Below are 24,798 nucleotides of genomic sequence, written 5' to 3'. Positions count from 1 at the left end.
GTCTATGTACCAAGCTCTCTCCTGATCTGCATCGTTGGCATCTATCTATAGGCCAGGGAGATTGTCTTACCCAGGTGGCGGGCAGTGGAAGGATCAGAGCCTGGAGGCAGCGCCTTCGCTTGCACCCTGTAGCAGCTGAGCTCTGCAGTCAAAGCTTTGGCTGGGAGAGGGAGGAGGGGTTAAATTTGGTAATTTCTAGCCCTCCTAGGGTCTTTTCCCGGCAAGGGGTGGATGGTGAGGCAAGCTGCCCTCTGGCCGATCTCTGTTAAACCACTCCCTCAAGCAACAGAGCTTTTACCATCCTTTTGCCTCTGGTTTCTTGGCCTCGGTTTTCACTGCAGCCTCCCAGGGCATCAGTCTCTGCAAATGTCTTACCACGGGTAGCAGAGCTGGTGGGACATCTGCCCCCAAATATTGTATACCTAGAGCCCAGACTGTTAGTGTGCTGGCTAGTTCATAGAGTTAGGGATTTCCCCGAGATGTCTGTGGAAGTCACCCGCGCGGCAGGACAAGCAGATAAAACGGAATGGAGACTCCGTAAGTGGGAAAAGCCCTGTCTGTGGGGTGTGGCATGAAGGGAAGCAAGTTGGAGGGGGTAAGGGAATGTAAGTGCAGGTGAGAGAAGTATAGCAGCAGGATAGGAGGCAGAGTGCGAGGAAAGGGAGCCTGGTGGGAGCAGCCAAAAGTCCGAGGGTACACGTGTGGCAGGAGATTGGGCTGTAAGTTAAAGAGAAAATGAGTGGAAGAGAACAGTTGGGTGGCAAGGCAGAAAAGGGAAGAGAAGCAGGCGGGAGTTACAAAAAAACAGAATGGAAAAGTTCCTAATCCTGAAGATGGGATAACAGGCAGATTTCTGCCTAGAGCAGCCATGCAGAAGCCTGTATTTTTGTGTGTGAATGGTTTGATGTGAGGGTGGGTTCCCTCCCTAAAGCTAAAAAATGAAAAACTTTACTGAAAAGGGTGGGAGTTTGCAAACATTCTATAATTTTAAAGATAGTATTGTCTCTTTTGGGGGGAGGGATGTCATACAAGAATTTTGCATCCTGGTTTTGATATTATGAAAATGGAAAGATTTAGATGGAGAAGGACTTTAACAGTTCTTGAGAGATCTGTGGCCAGGATTGGACTAACAACCATTGATTGGACTAACAACTAAGAGGCAGTAGACAAGTGGGAATAGGAAAAAAAAAGTGTGATGTAGCATAACAACATACCAGAGTGGAGATTATGTCCTTGTAGTACAGAGAAACTTCACTTAACACTGTAGGGTTCTCTTCTTACGGTCAACAGCTGTAATATAACTAGTCTAACAAGTCAAAGGAGTTAAGTTTGCCTGGGGGATAGCTGGCTGTTATTTATAGCACAAATTACTGAGTCTGCAGGTGTCTGCTATGCCCTCACCATCCTTTTTAGAAGCATCATAACAGGTGTGTTTTTCAGGCTGTATCCTCTCCTGCTAATGCGGTTGGCCCAAGTCACCCGAGAAGAAATATGCCCTTTTGAAAATACTTGAGTTTAAACACTGCTTACTTGAATAATTGAAGAAACAATTGCCAGAGGACTTTGAAGGCTGAAACCTTGTCCACCTGCATGAAAAGGTGAGGGCCTGTGTGCTCCTGAGAATTTTGACTATCTATCTTCATCTGCATTTATGTTAGCATCACAATTAATGCCCTGCTTTCCTGTATTACAAGTGGAGAAGGGGTACTGTGCAGGATTTCTGTCTGTGTAGTGGGACCCGGATGTTTTGAGGTAGGTGTAAGCTTTTGAAGGAGATTGCCTAGTGATGCTGTATATTCCTCTATTTACAAGACTGTGCTGCTAAAGCATAGCCATGGAGCAACAGGTGAAAGGAAAAACATGCTACTCTCCACATTAAGCGCTGGTGAAATGACTAAATTAAGAAAACAAAATATGTAATCTTGAGAATTATGCTTATCATAATATGTTTTAAAGTTGGATTTGAAAGCAACATATCTCTGACCTCCTGCTTCAGGAGACTGTAGAACTGCCCTCAATGCTTTTTTTGATCAAGCTCTCTCCTTAAAGTTTCAAAATATTATTCACTCTTGATTTAAAGATTTCAATGAATGTCTCTAGAAACATTGTTTCTATGATTAATTTATCTGATAGATAATGTTTTGCATTGTGTTTCATGTTAATTTAATCTAGTTTCAAATTCCAGCTTTCAGAATATCTTTAACTGCTTTTCTGTGAGACCAAAGGACGCTTCACTAAGGAAAAATATCTCACCATGTAAGTATATTACTGTGAAGCAGATTCTTAGCTTTCTATAGCTCCAAAATATATTCATATAGACAAAGAAATGATCTTTGTAAAAAATAAAGAAAAGGTTGCTATGTAGAATTTAAATTTAAAAAACCCTTTGTTAACTAGTATTTTGTGGTTTTGTTTTAAAATATTACAAACAACATGTTATAATTTAATGAACATGTGGCTAACAAATGTTTGGATAGCAATAATAATGCTGCTCTTTGAAGGATGGGGTTGCATGTGCATGTGAGCAAAGGTCTGGCATTTTCTAATGTTTAAATAGTGAAAGTGTTCAAGCATGATTACCTCATTATTTTAAAGTATTATTAAAATATTAGTGGGGCACTAACATTAGGGGGCATTACATTTACCTTTTTAGTAAAAAAAATAATAAATTATTTAATTCTTTTTCCAGGAGTAGAGGGAAGGCAAAATTTTCTCATACAATAAATATAATTCTAATAAATATACAGTATTCAACTAATTTTTTAAAATTAAGATTTTATTTTATTTTATTAAGTTATTGAAAGACTACTTATTTTTGTGCACCATGTATGCTTTCTTTCACTTGTTTGAGGAACACCAGTATTCATTTCAAATCTAAGTCTTATAAAACCAGTGAAGAATCTTCTGAAAGAGAAAAGCAGAAAAGCTTTTTTTTTTATTTGGCAGTAACACTGCACAAGTTATATTTTTATGTTGTGGAAGGAGCAAATCTGTGTTTTCACCAGCATTATGGTACAGTACGTCTCCACTGTTTATATACGGAGAGTATTTACATAAATGATAATGTTATCACTTTATTACTGTGTGAATAAACCCAGGTATTTTTAGAGCAACTGCTGATTATTCAAACTGTTTTATCAAAAACCAGTAGAGAAACCGCTTCTCTCTCGGGGTGGGGGGAAGTAAAGGTTCTTATCATCAGACCAAGGTTCACAAACTTCTGGGCTTTTCTGCAAAGTAAAGACAATTAAAACAGACTCTCTTAAAGAAAACTCCCTTTAGTGTTTTGGCTGTAAGGCCACTCCACACTGTCAAAAGCCTTTTCATCATTTAAAAGGCTCACGTACTTCCAGGACAGCAGAAATATGGAAGAAGAGAAAGTCAACAGTTCCTTTGTTCTGGACTCAATCCAATGTGGCGTGGGTTATGGCTTATCAAGTTTGTGAAAACAACTTTAATGCCATTCATCAAGAAAAGTCAGGCTTATATAGCATGCATTCTTGGGATATTTATTTATAATTACAGCTAGAAATACTTTCAGGTGTTGAGAATACCATTATAAAATGTGCAGAGTGCCTTAGAATTAGGACAATGTCATAGTAGTCTGAAATGGATCCAGCACTGGTTGTTTTGTTATTAACAAAGTTTGTGTCTTATGTGGAGAAAGCAGCCAATCTAAAAGGTCTAGTCGCACATCACGAGTGATTAGAACTTCAGAATGTCAAGAAACTTTGCATGAGCCTAGCAATCTTTTTGCAACAGATAACTGCACATGATATTTTTAAAACCTTCCCTCTAATTAGTTTGCTATAGTTGGAATTATAATCGGGTAAGCGTAGGGTTAGTATTTTACAGATGATAGAAAACCAAAATCCAAACAAAATTCACAAAGACATTTCTTAGCCCCACCATTTAAGCAATCACCCTTGGGATTTGTTGAGCAAGTAATTTTGAAAAATTATAAACCTAATTTTCTAATTGAAGATAGGAAACTGTTCACAAAATGAAAGACAGAGATGCATGCAAAAAGCATAGCTGTAAAATTTCTTGTTCAATTTGTCTGCTGATGACCTGAATATGCTGCTTCTGTGGAATGTGATGTAAAATGTGAACATTCAGCTGTTAGCTTTCTTTTTGCTGAAGTTGTGGGAAATACAGCCTTGAAAAGTGGGCACTGACTTATTATATTTGTGTTCTTTTAATTTACTTAGCCTGCACTGAGATACTTCACAAAGGCTGCTTACTTTCTACCTCTTAATGAATCTTTGACATTTCTCTCTGAAGATGAGTGTATGAATCTTGCTTCATGAGGAAGGTATATAATAAGTCTGTGGAATACACAGCATAATCTTAATTTGACGTAGTCAGATGATTTGTTAAGATGATTTGGTGTAGTTAGATGGTGTTGACAAAAACAAACCAATCATTCTGTTAAAACACTGTAGCATAGGTATATGATAATGCTCTTCATAACAAGAAAAGCAGTCTGTAGCATTTCTGAACATGCAAAGGATAGAAATTTAGAATGAAGAGTTTTGTACCATGAGGTTGTGAGTCTACTATGAGGTTGTGAGTCTACTATGAGATTGTGAGTCTAAGTGGATTGATAGGTCTGCTAAAATTTTAAAATCATCACTAGCGTAGAGTTGTGACTGATGTTACTCGAAAGCATCTCACTTAAAGTCCTCAGATATTAATTAAGGGTGATGTTTCACGTGATAGAGCTGATCAAATAGCTTGCGGCTACTGAGAGGTGCTGTCCTGCTTGCCCTTCCCCTGCTCCCATATGTGCTTCTGTGCCTCTTGGGTGACTTTTAGTGAGCTGGATGGTCACTGAAACCCATTATTGCTGGACTGGTTGGTTTGCCTTCTGCTCCTGAATAAACTGCACTGATTGACCAAAGGGCCAGATGGGTGCTGTAGGGGATGGAGGGTATAGGGAGGTGTGAGGGGTGGGCAGGAAGGAGTGGAGCTCCCCTTTGGAGGCAGCAAGCTCTTAGTCTGGCCGAGGTGTCTCATGAAGTCTTAACCTGATAAGTGCAGAGGAAGAGCACCCCTTTCTGCCCCGCAGCCTAGGTTCCTGGTCCCCTGATTTCTCTCTCTAGCCCCATGTGGGTATGTGCCTGGGCTTCTGTCGTGGTTTAACCCCAGCCAGTAACTAAGCACCACGCAGCCGCTCACTCACTTTCCCACCACCCAGTGGGATGGAGAAGAGAATCGGGAGAAGTAAAACTCGTGGGTTGAGATAAGAACAATTTAATAGAACAGAAAAGAAGAAGCTAATAATGATAATAGTAACACTAATAAAATGACAATAGTAATAATAAAAAGATTGGAATATGCAAGTGTTGCACAATGCAATTGCTCACCACCTGTCAACCGATGCCCAGTTAGTCCCTGAGAGGCGATTGCCTCCCCCCTCACCCCCCCAGTTTATATACTGGGCATGACATCACATGGTATGGAATACCCCGTTGGCCACTTTGGGTCAGCTGCCCTGGCTGTGTCCCCTCCCAACTTCTTGTGCCCCTCCAGCCTTCTTGCTCGCTGGGTATGAGAAGCTGAAAAATCCTTGACTTTTGACTAAAAATTACTTAGCAACAACTGAAAACGTCAGTGTGTTATCAACATTCTTGTCATACCTAACTCAAAAACATAGCACTGTACCAGCTACTAGGAAGACAATTAACTCTATCCCATCTGAAACCAGGACAGCTTCCCATGCAGTGGGACCACTGATTCCCCTTCCTAGTGCCTGTCTGTGGATCACGGGCACAAGCAGCATGTCCCAAGGGACTTCCCAGCCTCTCTGACTGGGTGCTTGGTTACACTTAAGTGATGGGGTCAAAGACAATGTACCTAGCTTGTGTGGCCACAGCATTAGCTGGATGACTAAGTCCCTCAAAGCTATTTCTTTAACCAAATTTCTACACTTGTCATGGATACATTGGGTACCACAAAATGGTCTTCACAATAATGTTTGATAGTGGATCTTATGTTGACCTCAGTCACTGAGAAACACACATGTTTATGTAGCAGGGTGAAAGCTGGAAAACCTGCTTGAATTTTTTCTAGTCTAGCTCTCCTGTTTTAAGTGCTTGACTCTCATTGTATATCTTTCAGATTGAACCTCAGATCATCTTCCAGGGCACAGCCCAACCAAATGTTTACATTTAAAGGTGGGCTGAAGTCCTACTGAAATAAAAAAAACTGACTTGCACTGTGCAACCATTTTCCTGGATCTGAATAGGAATCAGACGGCTAGATTTTAAAAAATGCTGGTCACTGAAAACTAGAGATTTTTTTTTTCTAAAATATGATTATTATTATTAGGGTTTTTTTACTGTATATCTGCATGTTACTACAAATCATACGTATGAGGGTGGACTATCATATGTAGAATGATTTTTCTGTGTTATCTTTGCACTCCTGCTCTCATTTAGTGATTTAGTGGGTTTTCATTTTGTGTGTCCTAATCTACAATGTAAATTTCTTTGGCAGGGACTGCCTTTTAATATACGCTTTTGCAGCAACACTACAATTAGATATAGTTCTGATTGGAACATTGGGGGCCTACAGTAAAGCAAGCAATTACTAATCTTAATTATACATTTAACAATAACATGCCTGGCAGTTCTAGTCTTTGAGAGCTGGCCAGTGTTCCAGTAACAAGAGTAGTTACTCCATCTTTTCTAATACTTCTTTTTTGCCAGCCCACATTTGTACCACACATAAAAAGACCTGCAAACCGTCAGCAGTTCAGGGAATGCTTAATCAGAATATTTTGAGGGGTCAGGGTTTTAGCACCAATGAAACAATTTTATTAAACAATCTGGTCCAATACAGAAAAGGGAGCGAGTCTAAGCAGTGAGATGCTTTACCAATGCTGCCATCTCTTGTTCTTTTTTGGTATTGCCACCCTTAAAAATTCATAGGAGGTATGGTCGGATTCTTAAAAGCAAACCCAAGACCCCTCCAAACCCCGCAGTTAACAAATGACATAATTCCCCCCCCAAAGCCTCTCAACTTTTATGTAAATAAACTCTTAAACACATAGCTGCATTTACTTCAAGCAAAGCTACTTTCCAGCTTTTATATTTTTAATAACTTCCTTGACTGGGTCACACAAACTGAGGTTGTTCTGAATTGCTGTCATTCAAATTAAAAATTAACACTGAGAAACAGAGAGATGAAAGGAATGAAAACAACAGATCTGTCCAGGAGTACTATATGCTTTGTGAACTCTTGAAAGGTCTCTTTTATGACTGGAAGCCATGATAGGAGTAGAGACTACAAAATCTTTCTTTCTGAGTTCACAGAAGTTGAAAACCCACTTTGTCTTACTAAGCAATGGTTGCTGAGTTTTAACTTAGTTTCCAGTGGGCAATCCAAATGTTGATTCCAAATGATAATTCTGTGTGGAGATTTTAGTGGTGTTTTTTTTTTTCTTTGGCCAGAAAGTTTGTCACTAAAAAAGTACCAGTTTCTCATACCTGAATGAATTAATGGAAGGGTGGATTCCAAAAGGCTTATGTTTTCTTGAAGCTTTACAAAAAAGTCAGTTTGTTTCTTTGTTTCTTTTTTCTCTCCAATTTATCAGTGTTTTAAAATGTGGAAGTTTAAGATTTTGGGTTAAAATGACAATTGCTTTTAAGCTAGTGTACATGAAAAACAGAAATCTGGAGGTATAATTTTGAAATGATTGAGAGAGAATATTTCTGTAGAACCCTACTGAAATTATTTTTTAATTAAAAAAACCCCACAGTTTTTGTTATGTTTTGCTCTATCTTGAAAATTAATATGGTTAGATATTAATTTGCATGGAAGATAACATTTCTCAACAGATCTAATCTCTGTAGCCAGATGAAAATGAACTTTGTCCTTGTTTCTAAATATAGTCCTTCCTGGACAGATTGAAACAAGCTGGTGTCTTTATAGTCCCTGTCTTGGCAACTGTATTTGGTGCGTAAAGAAAATTATGTCAGTCTAGGCGTTTTCACAAATGCTTTTAAAAATCCTTTTAAAATATCATAATGAGTGATAAGAAAATTCAAGTTTTCATTTGGACTTCTGCTGGTTTTCCTCTCACCTTTACAATATGAGGTGGTATATTCCAATGAGGACACTGTTTTCATGAGAACTGGTCTGAGATTTCCAATACCACTCAGAAGTTATGTGTTATAGAATACTGATGGGAAGTGGAACAGAACTGACAACTCGGAAATATTTGGATCTGTAACTCAATTTCACATCTGTTCCCTTAGAAAACCCCAGTGTAATGTCATTCTGTAACTCTGCTACTCTGGCATTTTAGTAGTGGAAGAAGACAACTGTTTTTATTTTCACATTCATTTTTTTATTACTACTTTTCTTTGACTCTTTCTGCTTGTGGTGCTCTTAGCTAGGTAATTTATGGCCTAATATCAGAGCCCTAGACAACTGTGCTCTTTGCCAGAGGCTTGGCAATCAGATCTGAGAAGTGTTTTAAAGATGCGTTTTGTTCGAAATTGCTTTTCTGTTCTTCCCCAAATGAAATCCTCCTGCTACACGCACTTATTTTGGCATGGGAGGAGCAGCAGTGGAGGAGAGATGGTGTGTGTTTATAAAGACATCTGAAAAACAAAGCTTTTGAGAAGCTGAAGCTTGCTGGGGAAATGAGAAGTGGGCCACTTGCATTTGGGCAAGAGGGAGTTTTCAAAGACTGGGATGGGCGTTAGGGTAATACTGCTGAGGCCATGGCTAACATTTGCATTGTACAGGCTAAAGTAGTGGTCAAGAGAGGTCTCCCACCCTGATTCTCTGAATGCTCATCTGTAGCCCTGGGCGTCCTGTTGTCCTGAGATCTGCCACAGGGTAACATCCCGAGTCTTTCTTGGCCCTACGCTGATATCTGACTGTGTGCTGCTGGCCCTGTGTATGTTAGCGCTTCTTGCTTAGCAGTGGCCTCATGGCTTCCCCATCACCATGCTTTGGGAACAGGGTAATGGTGGTATTGATTAAGGCCTTTTAGAAATGAAACCCTTTCTTTGGCTGGTTTGTTTGGAAGAGAGCAAGGAGAGTAAAAAAAGGGTGTGGGGGTGTGTGTGTGTGAAACAGCAAGTAGAGCCCAGGCTGCTTTGGTTTCATGAGATCTTGCGGTTTAATAAAATGGATGAGCTTTCTAGGGAGCTCTAGAGGGAATCCTGGTAGCTTTTTATTCATTTTCTCCTTGCTGCTGCTTTCAAACAGCAGCTCCCAGGTGTTCTCCCTTATTTCCTTTTGGTTTAGGATGGCTCTTCACTGCAGCTTCCATCCATCCTCAGCTGATCTTTGCAGGTGTCTCTGCAGAATTTACCAACTAAACTTGTTTTCTCTTTCTCACCTGGCTGCGTTATTGGCAATGTCTCAGCTGCTTTTATACTGAGGAAGGGCATGCAGTGTTTGCAACAAGCTATGTGAACTGATAGTGACCTATTTCCAGCAGTGTTTTATCTGTCTCCTCTTACCCATTAGCTATTCTTTTCGTAAAAAGCAACTGTGTTTCAGCTCTGTGTGTTGTAATTGTCTTTCCTTTTCTAGAAGTGCCAGTTCACGTCCTTTGCTGGCCTGTCCCTCCCTCTACAGAATTTGGTTCATCCACCCTTCTAGCCCCTGTGCTTCCTTCCCTTCCACAGGCATTCTGTCTCCTCTGCACTGAGATTTTTAGCAATCGCATGTATCGCACAAATCCCATTTTTTACTTTTTAAGCATCTGTTTCTCCTGCTATTCTTTTTTCTGGGTGCTTCATCCTTTTCCTGCTTTGGAAAATATCTGGTCCCATCTGAAGAACACAGTGTGATATTTTTTTTTTTTTTTTTATTTTTTTTTTTCAATTTCTCTCCCTTCCACCCCACCCCCCCCCCCAGCATTCAGAGCATACCTTTTGCTGAGTTTTGATCTGGGCACCCATCCTAGAATTGATGAGAAATTCTTCCATTACTTTTTGGAGCCCTCCAGAAACTGAATTTCAGCTTTCCACAAAGGAGGCGTTTCTTTCTCTTTCTGGGGTTACAGTTGGGGTAGTGGTTGGTCACTGCACAGTCATCTTTAATATATCTTCCTTTTCCCCTTTTTCTTTCTGGATTGAATCTCGGTCTTCTTTGTGAGGTCTTTATTTCAGTCATATAGTTTCTTTGTTTTAATGGAAGTTTTGATGGTGACCATGATGCTACTTATTAGTACTCCTTTTCACATCCCCACTTGGAGACTCCTTAGTTTTGACCAATATGTTGCCACAGCCTTAGCAGAGCACAACTGCCTTTTGCATAGGACACAAGTGTAGGCTTTGGGCTTCAAAAGGGCAATGCTTGATAAAGCCAATATTAGTAGGATTGAATAAGGCCTTGAATTAAATAAAGCAAATATGTAACGTAAAAAGAAAAAAAAAAAAGGTACGTATTCTAAACATTCTGACACCAAGTTGGAATTTGTACATAAGAGCATTGACTGATGCTATGTCTAGGCTGTGAAGTCCTGCTGGCATACCCATGTTATGTCAGATTATGCAAAATTTCCCTCATTTCCACAGGGGAAACCTCCATGATGGCAAAGATGAGGCTACACAAAGGGGAAGGAACTGCCATCAGTGCAGGGAGCGTTCACTACCTGTACATAGGATACCCAATGCAACCAGAGCCATAACTAGTTCTAAGTGAGATAGGACCTTGTTTAGGGAACTAGGAAGTTAAGCAGGATATGGGTAGCATCATGGCTCTGGCAAACTAAAGGTAACTGCACTGAGAATTGAGAAAAGAGGTAGATTCTTTAGTCTTAACAACCTATTGACAGAGGAAGGAATCTACTGGGGGGGGGGAAAGTGTAAGTTTTGCTTTAAAATGTCATTGACTCGGCTTCTTGCAACCTTGAAGTGATGTGAGGCAGGGAAAGGGATGGCCCTAGTAGCAAATGGCTTGGGGGAAGAGCGATGTTTTAATACTGACCATTTTCAGAGCAATCCACAGACAAGTCAGTTCTCAAACTGTACTAAGCTGGGACAGTCTCTGCAGTAGCAAGCAAAGAGAGTGAAGCAAAGACTTCTGTCCTCAGGGAATCACGGGGTATGTCTACATGGTGTATTAGGGGCCAGCATGAGCTTGTGACTACCAGAAATATGTTGCATAAACATACCCATAACAAGCTGGTCCCTGAACACGTACGTATTTAGTATGGCAGAACGTTTGCGTATTGGAAACAATGCTGCCAACCCAAACATACAGAAATCATGTGCCAAGCCTCCCCTCCAAAATGAGATTGCCTTTAAAATTACAAGATTAAACCACCACCAACAACAACCTAAAGCAATACATTTTGGATTCTTTTTATTTGCCGTATGGTGTTGGAACTTTCATGGTCTGCTTGCAACTTTGCCACATTGTCATGAAAGCTAGAAATGTGCTTAAAAAAATTTAAATCTCAGACTTGAGGGTAGTTGCCTGATTACAGCCTCTGCAATGCTCACAAAGCCATCAGGTATCACAAGAGTTGGGCTGGGTGTGACTACTCAGGATTGTGTAACTGGGGAGATTCACACCTATGTGTCCTGAAGAATTTGGATTTGTATGCCAGGGTGGGTATATACACATTCAGATGAGTTGAGTAGAAGATAAATCTTGAGTGAGTTTAGAAGATGTGCAAGATGCTTAAGGATGTGTATAGGCTTTCTTTTCTGGGGTAGTTTAAGATGTTCCTATCCCCAGTTGTTCAGCTTCCCCCAGCACTGGAGACTTCTGCCTCCCCAGCCAAGCTGGTGGGATGGGAAGGGTGCTACAGTACAATGTCAGATCACCTTCCCCAGCAGTTTAAGCTCAGATAATGGGCTCTGAACCACAGTGGATGAGGAATGCTTGTACCTTCTGTCCTCCTGGCAGTGGGAATGAGGATCCTACTGGTAGGAGCGAGGAGATTGGGGGAGACATGCATCTGAGGAATGCTAACGTCTTAAATCACTTCCAGTTTTCTGTAGAATAAACATGTGTCTAACCCAAGGCAGGGCTGGAAAGGCGTTGGTAACGTGGCTTGATATTACAGATTCTGAAAGTTTCTGCCTCTAAGGGCCTTTCTGCTTTCTCAAGAGAGATTGCAGTAACCTGTAGCACAGGAAGCAGTGCGTGTGTGAAGCGGAGGATCAGGTGTCACCTCACTGAAATTCGTTTGCCCTTCAGACTGAGGCTGAGCCACTGAAACTGTTTGGGGGTTTATCTCAGCATTGGGAAGGAGGCTGACTTCCAACTGGATAGTGATAAGTCATCTTCTGCTCCATCACTGCTCTGTGTCTATCCATGATTAGATACAGATGGAGCTGTCTCATACAGGGCTCCCTGCCCTGCTGATGCTGCTTTGGTTTTGATGCCCTGTGTTTGGAATCAGACCCTAATCCTCATCAAAAAGTAAACAAACCCCAAGAGCTGGAGTGCAGTTGATGTGTTAAGATAGGATGTCTGGGTGTTTGCTCCATTTCTGACATTTATGCAAGGCTCCTGGGGATATTATTACCCAAGAAAAGTATATAATGCAGTTGCTGTTAGATCATCCATTTTATATTCATTATAATTTTAAATAATGCTTGCCTGACCTCATGTGCTGGGAATGATCACAGCTCTGTGTGTGTGTGGGGGGGGTTATGCACTCCTTCATTCTGGCTGTTCTGCACCTGCCCTTATGTCAGTGAGCCAGCAAGACGGCTGTCAGGTTGGTCTCTCTGCCAGTCTCCAGAGGTTTTCAAACTAAGTCCCTGGCTGAGATGGGAAGAAGGAAAAAGTGCTCTTCTCTGATCCTGTATGGTAAAACTCAGGAGCCTACAGTCGAATAAAGATTTTTTTCCTAAATAATATTACCGTTCAGCATTCAGGCATGTCCTGAGGAGGAATTGGTAATATTTTTGTGATGCCTCAGATGTGACTGTGAACGTTCCCTTATCTGCAGCAGTGCAAAATTGCCCGTATGTGATGGGGAGGAGGGCTGAATTTCAGGGTGGTGGATGAGGAGTGCTCTCCTGTTCCATCCCACCAGCACCACTCTGATGAGCCCATCAGAGCACTGAAGATGCGTACAATGAATGCTAAGTATATCGTGCAAATAAGCACAATAATAATAATGTTGAAGATGGGAAATGAATAATTTCTCTAAATGAAGATTGGGCAGGAATTCAGATAGAAAGTATGTAATTAAACCAACTTGGAACTTGATCAAAATACTGAAATGGTACTAGGAAAAAGAGACAAGTTATTTAATGACTATTAGCAGGAAGAACCTTGGGTTTTTATTTAATCCAAAAAGAAGGCAATGGCCAGCACCAGGAAAAGTTGGATTCCCATGAGAATGTCCCTCCTTCTCCCACATGATTTTTCCATGGAGAACTGCTATCTTGGGCTGCCAGGATAACACCCATCAGTTCTGGAAGTGGTGCAGAGATTTGCGCGGGGCAGAGACTTCGGGGCTTGAGCCCGGTCAGACAGTGGGAGTTGAGTGGCTGAGTTGAGCACAGCCGGTGCTGGTCCTGGCTGAGGATGCAGGCAGTGGAGGTGCCTGGAGGCAGGTTTTAACACCTGGTCCTACTGAAGTGGATGAAATGACTGCTTACACAGTCCTGCTCCCATCCAAACTCTGACCAGACTGGACCTTTGCTTAACGTGGACTGTACAGTACAAACATTGCTCACAGTCCTATGACAATCCGAGGAAGACAGACGAACATCAAAGATCTTCGCCCCATCACAAACTGCAAGGGCACATTTGCTACTATGTGAAAAAGACTTAAAACTGCTGCTGGCTTTACTGGCTGGTTATTGCCTCCTCTTCTGCTCCCATGGCTAGAGGACATAATAAATTATCCAGAGAGCATCTCTCTTAGCAGGGCAAGGGCTGAACTTTGATTGTGTATTTGTGGAGCTCAGTGCACAATTAACCTGGCACAATTCATTGTGGCATAGTTCACTGTAAATCCTTACACAATAAATGGATTGTAATCACTACATTTCAGTGACTACTGAAAGGCAATTTGAAGACTAAATAAAGCAGGATCTTGAGATTTCAGATTGTAGGTCTTTTGAAAGGATTTGAGGCAGACGGAGAATACCTGCAGCTCTCTGCAATGCTTACGATGTGGCTGTGTGTACTGACAGGGGATGGTCAAGCCGTATGTGGCTGCATGGGCTCTTGGGGAGAAGCAAAGATCAAGCCTTCATTCCTGCACTGGAGGCAAAGGAGGCATTGCCAATCACATAATGGACCTGCGCTCAGTAGTGGGGAGTGACAACCCCACGCCATTATTTTTTTTCCAGTTCCCATAAAAGGGATACGTTGCTTAAAACATGGGTTTATTCCACAGCATGAGCACTGTCTTTCTGCTCATTTGACCCTACTAAAGCCAGAGTGCGACTTAGCTGTGCTCGTGGCTGTGAGGAAAGGTTTGACAGCCACAGGAATGTTGGTGTCTGTGTGAGACTCAGCAGGCGAGGAAGAGTTTGCAGAGAAAGGCATTGTTGAATGCCACAAAGCAGGTCCTCAGTGGTGTTAAGGTCAGTAAATCTTACAGGAGCTTCTAGCAGATGGCACTCTGCCCCCGGCTCCCAGGTGATGACACAGTGTGGTCCAAGGTTGTGCGACCACCTATGCTTGCTGCTGTGCTAAGTCTGAGAGAAATTAAACCAGCAGGAGCAGAGCTGCTCAGCCTTGGACAACCGGTGAAGTGGTAGCTCAATACACGCCAGTTACCTGGGGATCCCAGGACGGGAGCGGAGGGAGTTTACTGTGGTGGCTTTCATGAGCTGGTATATGATTTAGGCTCAGTGAACGCGTGAGCATCGGGCTGTAACCTTCCCCCGAGTTACTGAGAGGAAGTCTATAATACGAGCCACGCTCTGCTCCCCACGGTGCCTTTGTGATGTGGGCTGCACTGGGGACTCTTCCTGCTTAAGGTGCTATGAATTGGCTCCAAACATGATTTAAGGTAATTTTCTTCTAATTCACAGTTAGGCAATGGAATAGATCTATCTTCTGAGAATCAAAAGTATTAATAACTCCCTTAGATGCAGTTTGGAAGCAAATGAATACCCCCATTTTTTGGTAAATTTTTAGAGCGTTATTTTACTGTATGGAGATGAACTCCATTAGCGGAACACATGAATTAAAACCAAAGCAGCTTATTTGCATTGTGATTAACCGTTCCCGAGACGAGAAATCTCATCTAGCTGTGAATATACGGCAACAAAGACTATAAATGGTGCGATGGGGCTTAATCTTTGGGTTTTGTATTTCTACAAAATGGCTTTCATACAGAAACATTTTCTTCTTACCTACAGCTGAAATTTGTCACCATGGTAACCTTCTGGATTTGGAGGGGCGGGGTGCTCTGGGCAAATATGTGGCCACAACCTCAGAAGTTGTTATCCAAATTGGGTTTCGTTTCTCTTCTCTCTTTAGCATCTATGAAGTTCTTGCACACTGGGCAGCTGCTCGCATAACCAGATCAGAAGGAGGCCATGCGGCTTTAAACTCTTGTTTTCTTCCTTTGAAAGGAACAGTGTTTGGGGCAATTTCCTCCCTTACTCAGCTGGCTCCGTCCTTCCCCAGCTGCAGCTCCAAGCCAGCTTGGCTCTCCGGGAGCTGCGGGAACACGCTCCGCTCTGGTGCCTGCAGTGTCACCCGGTGTTGCTGGGGAAACACAGAAATCCTGAACTGGGGTCCCAGCAGTTCAGCATTGGGGAGTATGCTGTTCATTTACTGGCTTCAATATACACATAGTTATTTTGTTGTGTTTGACATACATGTCCGAGAGTGGCTTGGGGCCTTAAACAGATTAGGTTTTTTGGTTGGATTTTTTTTTTTTTTTTTGTATTTTTGAAGGGAAAAAACCTGACATGAATGTGCATTAAGACTTCTGAAAATAAAATTATTAAAGCCTTAGAGAACCCTCCCCCACAGTATTGTGTCAATGCAATATTATTTGAAGGCCATGTCACCATCTTGATCATTTACCTTCTGATTTTTATTTCCCACTTTATGTGTCAAACTGCTTCCCACTGCTTGCTGGCGTTCTCTTTCTGGCTTTTAGGTTGCAAGAAAAAGGGAGAGTTTATGATTAAATTGCTGGACAAAGGCTGTGTAGACTGAAGTTGCTATTAGTGAACTACTGGTTCGGCCACTAACTCCTGAGATAACCACGGTTGAGTCATTGCATGTCTTTCTGCCTGAGGTCCTTGTCTGTAGACAACACACAGTCTTCTCGTCCTTTTGCTTTTTGTGTGGGCATACAGTGTGGCAAGTGCTGGTGTCAGGGATGTTCTTAATCTGTGCGGTAGTGCTTTGATTTTATCTGAACCTTCTTGGTATAGCTGATAAATAAATAGTAAAGAAAAAACAATTTGAGGGAGTGCAATAATAAGCAAAGTGGTGACCCCACCCGTTTCTTTGCTTTTTGAGAAGCTCCTGGCCCGCCACAGGAGCTATTAGTAAATAAACCCCTGTCATCTGAGTACACTCACTTTTTTCTTCTCTCTGTGATTTGACATTTACACCTTCTTTTCTTTCCTCTGTAGGGTGGGGGCAATCAAAAATATTCCATCCTATTAAGGCAGGGTGTCATCTCAAGTGTTGTCTGGCCTGGGCCAGCTCCAGCTTCTGTGCCCATCTTTGCTCCTTGGTAGCTGTCTGCTAATCTGAAGTACCTCACCCTTAACTAAGACGAGCAAAACCACCTTGGATTGATCTTGGGGAAAAATACATAGTGTGCTGAGGTTGCAGTAAGCTTTCTGGTGTCTCCTACCCCCTTTCCCCTCTTCTGCTCTACACTTCCCTCCTTTCATCTTGTTTTGAGTGGTGGATCGCCAACAGACTGTTATTAGGAAAAGGACCTTGTCATTCAGACACTTACAGACACATCTCCCAGATTACCAATACCCCTTGCGTCTTCAGAACTGGGTAGGGAAATCTGTAAGAATGTGGTTTCCCCCGTAGAGATTTTTGGAGACACCTTCCTGTCAGGTGTATTACACAAACCACAAAATAGCTCCCTCCAAAGGGAGCATTTCCCAGTCAGCTCCCCCCAAATTTAAGGCAGGTGGGGAAATGAAAAGCCATGATTTCCAAAGTTATCTGAACTTTCTTTCAGTGACTTAAATTGTTTGCAGGCTCAGACTGGCATGGGGGATGAGTGGTGTTTGTGCTGGGTGCCTGTTGCATTCAAATAAATTGATCCTCTCCCCAGAGCCCAATCTCTTGTGTGCAGCCAAATCATGTGTGTTTGCAGGAGACAGTATGCTTGTGTTTCTCCCACGACCCTGCTGGCTCATTAGTGTTATTTCTGGAGGTCTTGTTTCCACAGTAACAAGCAATTACCATTGTTCCTTGGACTGCCAAAGTTACCACCAGCAACGCAGAGGAAGATGCGTTATCCTCTATATTGGGATAAAATGCCTTCATATGTCTTGCTATTCACTGAATGCCAATCCTGACGCAGGTCCTGTGCAAATAGCACACTCCACCCCCTGCCAATGCTGCTTTTGCTGGTATTAAGCCATGCCAAATTCTGAAATGATCCAAAACGATCTTCTCAGGTCTGTGGCTACACTGACAATGACAGGGTCAGGATTTCAGCAGCAGGATGATTGTACCAATGGTGGCTCTGGTAGGAATATAAATAGAACAGCTTGGAGGCAGTTCTTTTTGCAATTGTGCTTAGCCCTGTTCTAAGTAATGCTGGCTAGTGACGTCAATAAAATATACTCTCTGTCTTTACCCTATAGCTTTTACCAGTACAGTGGTGGAGTTCCCACAGAGGAGTCTGGAGGTCTTATGCTGGCAGGATGATGAAGTGTCTGTATTGCACAATGCCTTCATCATTCCCAAGGGGCGGTGTGTGTGCATCTGCTCCAACCATTTTGTTCATCAGTGGCTTCTCCTTTCCCTTTTACCTTTACATTGCACAGAGACCGATGCAGCTAGAATGGGCTTTAAACACCATAGAACATATCCTGAATTTCACATACATATCAAAAGATTAGGCAGCTGGGAATCTGAAGGAATATGGGCTTTTGTAGGTGGGATAAGTGGGGTAGTGGGACGCTGGGGCAACTGGATTAGGTTTCATGACTTGGAGAGTTTTTATGGCTTTCAGTGAATCCAGTTTCCAAGTGTGACTCCATATTCTAAAAAGCTCTGGGGCCATGTTGTAAATTCTGAGCTGCTCTTAACAGTTTTTGTGTAAGTGGGTGTATGTATGTATCTACATATATGCAGCCACTTGCCCATATGACTAGTAAGAGGTGTGGGAGGGAGAACATGGCCTCTAGCCTCCATAACTCAAAGCACAGGGGAGCACAAGGAGTCTTGTTCCAAGGCAGCTGAAGCAAAGAGATCAAGAGAGGCATTTCAAAACTGGGAAATAGCAGTCTTTTGCAAAAGTTCTTGGAAGCACCTGCACTAGAAATTTTTAAAACCTGGACTTACCAGAGAAGGTAAAGGACAGTTTCATATCAGGCCAGTATATGAGGGTGACAATGAACAGGAAGGATGCTGCTTTGACAGCTACCAAGATCACATTGCTTTAGCTGCCCCTGAGGAAATAAAAATCCAACAGCAAACACACTGTCTTTTCTTGGGATGGAGAAAGGGATAGGCAGAAACAACTGGTGATCGGGTCCTTGATTCTTTTTTTCTCCCTGAAGTCCCACCAAGTCTGTGAAATGAAGGTGGAGGCGGGAGTCAAATACAAGTGGAAAGAAAGCCCCTGTATACCACGTATCTGTTCTAGAGGCCAGGCCTAGTTTTTAAGTGTCTCTCAATTAGTAGGGATTGAAGTGTTAGAAAGCCCTTCATTTTTCTTGGGGGCTAACCGTGGAGAGACGGCAGCACCATGGAGAAAGCTTAAGAAGATATCCTTGGGCGTGGGAGAGCAGTCCTACCTAACGCAACAAGCTTCTCTTCTTCTCTTTTGTGTTGCATCCTCCTAAAGCCTTGGATTTTAGCATGGTCTGTATGACGGGGGGTGGGGGGAGAGATAATCTTACTCTCCACATGCAAACCAGAATCTAGTGTTTGAGGTCTAGGTGACAGCGTACAAGGCTTGGGTGGTTCATAACGAGCCGAGACTCGGTTTTGTACTGTAAGGAAGATATTCCCGCCTCGAAAATAAACCAAGCCTTTGCTCTTTTACCTGTAAGCGCCAGGGCACCCACCGGCATCCCAGGTTTTCAGCCGGGGTGGTGGCCCAGCTGCCCGCAGACACTAGGTGGGGGCCTTGGGCTGCGGTTTTGCTGCAGTTGCAACGACAGCAAACGCTGAGGACCTGTGCTTGCAGGAGGGAGATCTTTTTCTTTTCTTGCTGCTCTTGCATGCCAGAAAGGAAAGTCCAAGCTCTCCAGGTGCGGAATGGGATGAGCGGAGGAATGGAGGAGACGTGTCTGTCCCATCCCAGGTTCTCTCTGCAACAGGATTTTGGGAGCAGGGCTGTGGTGGGAGCGCTGAAGCCTTGCTAGTTCTTGGGTGTGGTTGGGTTGCAAGATTGATTTGATTTATCCTGATTTATTTTATCCTCATTTATGTATCCTGATGGGGGTAATTCTGAGATCCCCATGAATGCATACAAAAAATACTAAAATCGAAGTGAAATTGAGTACTGATGAGCTGATTTATCTAGCAACAAATGATGGTAGAACCAGCTAAGATGAAATGCATACTGTATTTATGATTGCTTTCGACAAGGCCTCCAAGCTTAAAACTATTTCAAATAGGGAGATTTAGAGTTAGTACAAAGAATGAATCAGAGGTTAAGTGAGAGCTAAATGAAACCTGAAATGTTCATTCTGAGAGAAATTTCAAAGGTTATGATTTCAAAGCTTCTTGATACTCTTAGTGATAAAAATACTGTTTTCAGTCTGTTCCTAAGAACTGAAAATTATGAACATTTCAGTTAGGTACTCTTAGAAAAATAACTGATGTTTTGTTTTGAAAATTAGTTAAATTTTGGTACTGTTTCACGTATCAGTTGCAATGCAGAGGTAGGTTATACCAAATCAAGTCTCATATGAGGGAATGTTATGCAATCCTACCAGTAACATCACATACCATGAATATCATGATTAAATATTCTGTGATGTAATTTAGTACAGGTGATATTTTATTTTCAAAACAAGTGATCTTTCTACCAAGTAATGAGTTTTCTATCAAAAGCAGTACCGGCTTTATTAGTCTGTACTCAATGAAACAATTTAAATTTTTACACTCTGAAGAAGAAATGTGCTGGGTACTAGTTAGGGACCAATTGTTTTTAATATCCTAGAAACCAGATTCCAGGCTAATGGCAGGATATTGAACACATCAGTGTCTCTCATTATTAACTGAAGAACGTAAAAACAATGTAAGCAGTAGAATATGATAGGAAAATCTAAGGTAGCTTTCCAAATTAGTATTTTAATTTGAAAGAAAATCTGGCATTTTTTTCCCTAAGGCAAACTTTGCAATACTGAAAATTTTGTTTGAGCTTCCTTTTCCATAGGGATTTTTCATTTGTACTTATGATTTTGTGAAAAATGTTGATTTTATCAAAATAGTATTTTTCTGGTTGAAGACTGTTTCGATTAAAATTTTCTCACTAGTGTGAGCTGTTATGACACTCTCCTCCTCCACCCTCTGAGCTGTGGTAAAAGGGTGAGTGAAGTTATTGATTTATCTTTCCTTATTTTTTTTTTTTTAGTGCAATGACTTCAAGAGCTCCATGGCTGTTCTGCAGACAGATGCACAATCGTGAAACATCAATATGGACTGCAAATCTCTACTGTCAGTAAGCTCCTCTTCCCCTCTGCATAATGTAATCCCTATCTCCACAATGCCTGCACAGATACACATTTGCAAAGATGTTTTTCTGGAGATAGCGTGCATAGCAAGCACTCCTTTACTTGTTCTCATCTCTAGCAACATTATATGGAGTTTCAGTTCACAATTAACTGTGTTCCCCCTCCTACCACTCAAATGCAGCCAACTCCGAGCCCTGGCTATTAAACATCACACAAGCAACACCACAAAACAGATTGTGGAAAGCAAAGGAATTCAGAGACAAGCAACAAACTGAGTGAGGACTGCAAGGGTTGTCTGGGAAGTGATAACAAAGGATTATAGCGAACAAGTAGTGGTTAATAGTGATGCAGAATAGCCATGACCTTGATATTCAGGTGATACCAGCATGCAAGGGAGAGCTTTTGAAGGTGGCACAAAGTGATGTCACTAGGAGTAGTCAGGTTTCAGCCAGGGAGACGAGCAGGTCAGCTTTCCTAACCACTGGGTTTTCTCAGACTGTCAGGGTCCCAAGGAAGGGGCTCCAGGCATCATTGCTTGAAGGTTTTAAAACCAGTCAAAGTTTTAAGACAGGACAAGGCAGTATCAGGACAGGTAAATAAATCAAGATGAAGCAAGTAGCCATATCTATCCCCACTTTGTATGAATCTGAGAAAACAGATGGGAGAGAGATAGCAAGGTCTGAAGGAACCTCATGTACAAAGTTAGAAAAGAGTGTGAACTGGCATGACAAGAGCTGTTACATGGCAAGGGAAAAGCTTTCAAAGACAGTGCTCTTCTTTGGCAACATGACGACCTTAGGGTGGGAAAGGAGGAAAAAGGGGAAGATGTGTAATGAATCAGAGGAAAGGAGAAGTGTGTGTGTGAATCTATGTAGCTGTTTTTGTGTGTGTGGCACAACAGGAATCTCATTCAGATAGGAAAAAGCATTGTAGGTGTCTGCATCTCAGTTTGCTCAGACTAGTGGCTGGAAGAGGGCACCTTGGCACAAAACCTGCACATGAATTCTTGCTGCTTTAGGTAAAGTGATGAGGGGGGAAGGTTGTCAGACACTGTCACTGAGCATTCAACGGCCAAATAAGAAGCAACTGCAAAAGTCTGTTCATAACTCAAGTTGCATAGCAACACTAAATTGTCAGATTGCTGTTATAGCAGTCCCTTACATTATCCCCATTATTAGAGCCCTTTTTAGGAATCATGCAGTATGATGTTACTAGCCCACTCCCAAGATGGTTGTTTGGCCTTTGTCTCTTGCTGAATGATGCCATGTAATTTGCTGCAGAGATGTCTTGAAGTAGTACACAAGAGAGAAAAGTCCTTGAGGATCCACCAACATAGGCCTTAGGGAGCAAAAGATGTGCCTCTGCAGGATGGGGCAGGAGAGACAGATCAGGGAGCAGCAATATCCTCAAGGAAGTCTAGCATCTGACAAACTCAGCAGGACATACGTTACCCCATCACTTCTCTGAATTGAGTCTTCATTGATCCAGCTGAAAGGCTATTTTGAGGGGTGAGCCACAGTTGCTCATAAGACATATGTTTCAAATTCTTCCGGTGCACGCTTGTGCCTGATGGTTGGATCACTCCTATGGACCATTGCTGCTGTGAAATCCTATCTCCCAGCCAGCTGTTTCCCGTTTTTCAGTGTAAGTACTTTGTGAGCTGTCTCCTCATGGAGATGCTGAAGCACAAAAGCAGTCACAGCGTCATCATCATCCTGTGATGTTCCAGACACTGCCAGTATCTGAAACAATACCTAGAAGTCTGCTTGTCTTGCAGGACGTTGCTAGTGTCCTGTATAATTTCTTTCCTGGATGTCTTGTATAACACAGCATTCTCCTCCCTGTTTCATTCTACTGCTGCTTCTTTTGCTGGCACAAGATCCTGAAATGCCCCTGCCATCTCTTTGCAGCCAAGGCAACCAGGGTCACTGGATACCAAGGTGTAGCTGGAATTTTAAGGATGTGAACAAACTGAATGAACTCCTTTACTACAAACATCAAACTGACACAGGCTTAGGACACCAGATAGAGTGGAAATTAGCTTACAGGCCTTTTGCACTGGGTGTTGGGGAGAGTGGCCTGCCTAAGCAAGTCATTCTCAGTGATGTATCTCCTTTCCAAGGAGTGCCTGGTTGTAGACTATACCAGCTTTTTCAAGATCACCACTGCAAATTATGAACGAGCAAACAGACCTCAAAAGGACAAGATCGACTGCCTGTCCCCTCTGTATAGAGTAATGGAATTATTCTGCTTCATTAAAAAAACTGATGAGGAAACAAACAGCCTTGAGATTCAGCTCCTCTATGTTTCTGTGCCCAGAACCCAGAGCACACAAATGGCATAATACCCAGACTAGATTCTACAAGTCACTCTTGCTTGATATTAAGGGGATCAAGCTCAGACAAGGTCTAACACAGCAGGTGATGACCGTCCATACATGTCATCGCTAAAAGAGATCTGATGGTCATGGAGTTATTCTTAACAAAGCAACATCTCTTTAATGCACAGTAGCATAGCAGTCCTTACAAAGGAAGAACAAAAGGTGTTCATTTGACTTTCTCCTTTCTTTCCTTGAGTACCTCCCATGAACGAGAACTGCTGGATGGAACACTCCAAAGAGCTTATTTCTCTCTCCGGGAGAGAGTCTCCTTCTCCCGGACTGTGTTTTAGATTTATCTTGCTTCCCCCTGAGGCTGAGGGATTTGAGATCATTAGAGAGACAGCAGGTGTTGGTGTGGTCACTGGTACCCACCAGCTTTGTAGCCCAGTCATCCTGAGGACCACTATCAAGACAGATTTATCCAAGAGCTCTGCAGAACAAATAGACTTTGATGCCTTGTAGCTGCTCTACACGTGTTTTGTTGACAGCCCTGGTACTTCAGTGAAGAAGTCAGTTCTGAGTTTTAAGCGGTATCACCCAGACTGAGGAGTTTTGTATCACCTTGCTGCCATGGACTGTCTGGAGGTACAGATACAAGAGGCTCTTCCATGGGGCTTGTTCACATTTGAGAATTGTTATGGCTTTCTTTTTTTAACTTGGTCTTCTAGTTTATGGTGGAGATAGAGCTGAGGTCCCCATTGATGAGTGGAGGATTCTTTTATCAGAGTTTACACTATGGTCAGACCTCTTTAAGATTTCTCTCTGTGTATCTCTATCAGTCTCAGTCTGTATGTGTTACCAAGTACCATCTTTGCAGTGCCTCAGGTTTATTTTACAATCTGAGTTTCCTATGACCTTTTGAGGGTAATGTTTGCAGGTTAAAATGTGCTGAATAAGGACAAATGAGAAATGCAAAAGAAGTGAAAATAGTCAGGTTTTAAAGACGATCATCTTCTGTCAGCTTTGTTTGCATGTGTGCTCATTTCTCATAAACATTCAAAGGCTCAAGTTTTCTGTTGCTAGTATACATGGAAAACAAATGCCAAGGCTGCACATGACTACTTGCCATAAATTAATATTAAATGTGCACGCATATTTCATCTGGAAGTGCTCGTACACTCCTCTTGTCAGAAAGCAGAATAAATAATGATCAGAATCACCACCTAGATCTGGTGATTTCCATCTGTAGCTGTGAAAATGCTCTACACGGAAGGTTAGGATCATAGCCTCCAATTTTGCAAATGGGACGCAGTTCCTCAGTAAAGTCACTTTGGTAGTCACAGAACTTCCACCTCTCTACCTAACCTGCAGAGCCAAGTGAGGATGCACATTGATTATTTTCTCTTCCATCCTTGACTTCCCTTTTAAAAGGAGTCACTCACCCTTTTATTTACTGCTCAGGGCACAAGGTTATCCATTAGCACCCAGCCCAAGCTGCCGCCCATCGTGGCTGTGCACGTCTGCTTACTGGCATGTATTTTCTCTCTGTCTCTCTTTCTCCCTGCCTTGCAGGCGTGCCTTGCTGCTTTCCTTCAGGTCACCTTTGCTTCTGTCTTTGGTGCCCCTCACTGCAAAGGATCTCTTCTCCCCTGCATCTCTTCTGGGCTGGCC

General features: G+C 42.3%; 1 long non-coding RNA gene across 1 annotated transcript; it reads left to right on the top strand.

Annotated features, from left to right (window-relative positions):
- The first annotated feature begins 1,446 nt into the window (after nucleotides 1-1,446).
- LOC126034426 (uncharacterized) lies at nucleotides 1,447-20,785 on the top strand. Its single transcript, XR_007504621.1, has 3 exons — nucleotides 1,447-1,598; nucleotides 2,186-2,256; nucleotides 20,708-20,785. It is a non-coding gene; the product is annotated as an uncharacterized LOC126034426 (long non-coding RNA).
- Nucleotides 20,786-24,798: the final 4,013 nt, after the last annotated feature.

The sequence above is a fragment of the Accipiter gentilis genome, chromosome 34, assembly GCF_929443795.1.
Source record: "Accipiter gentilis chromosome 34, bAccGen1.1, whole genome shotgun sequence".
Lineage (NCBI taxonomy): Eukaryota > Metazoa > Chordata > Aves > Accipitriformes > Accipitridae > Astur > Astur gentilis.
The sequence above is the reverse complement of the archived record's forward strand: the minus strand, read 5'-3'. Positions and strand labels throughout refer to the sequence as shown.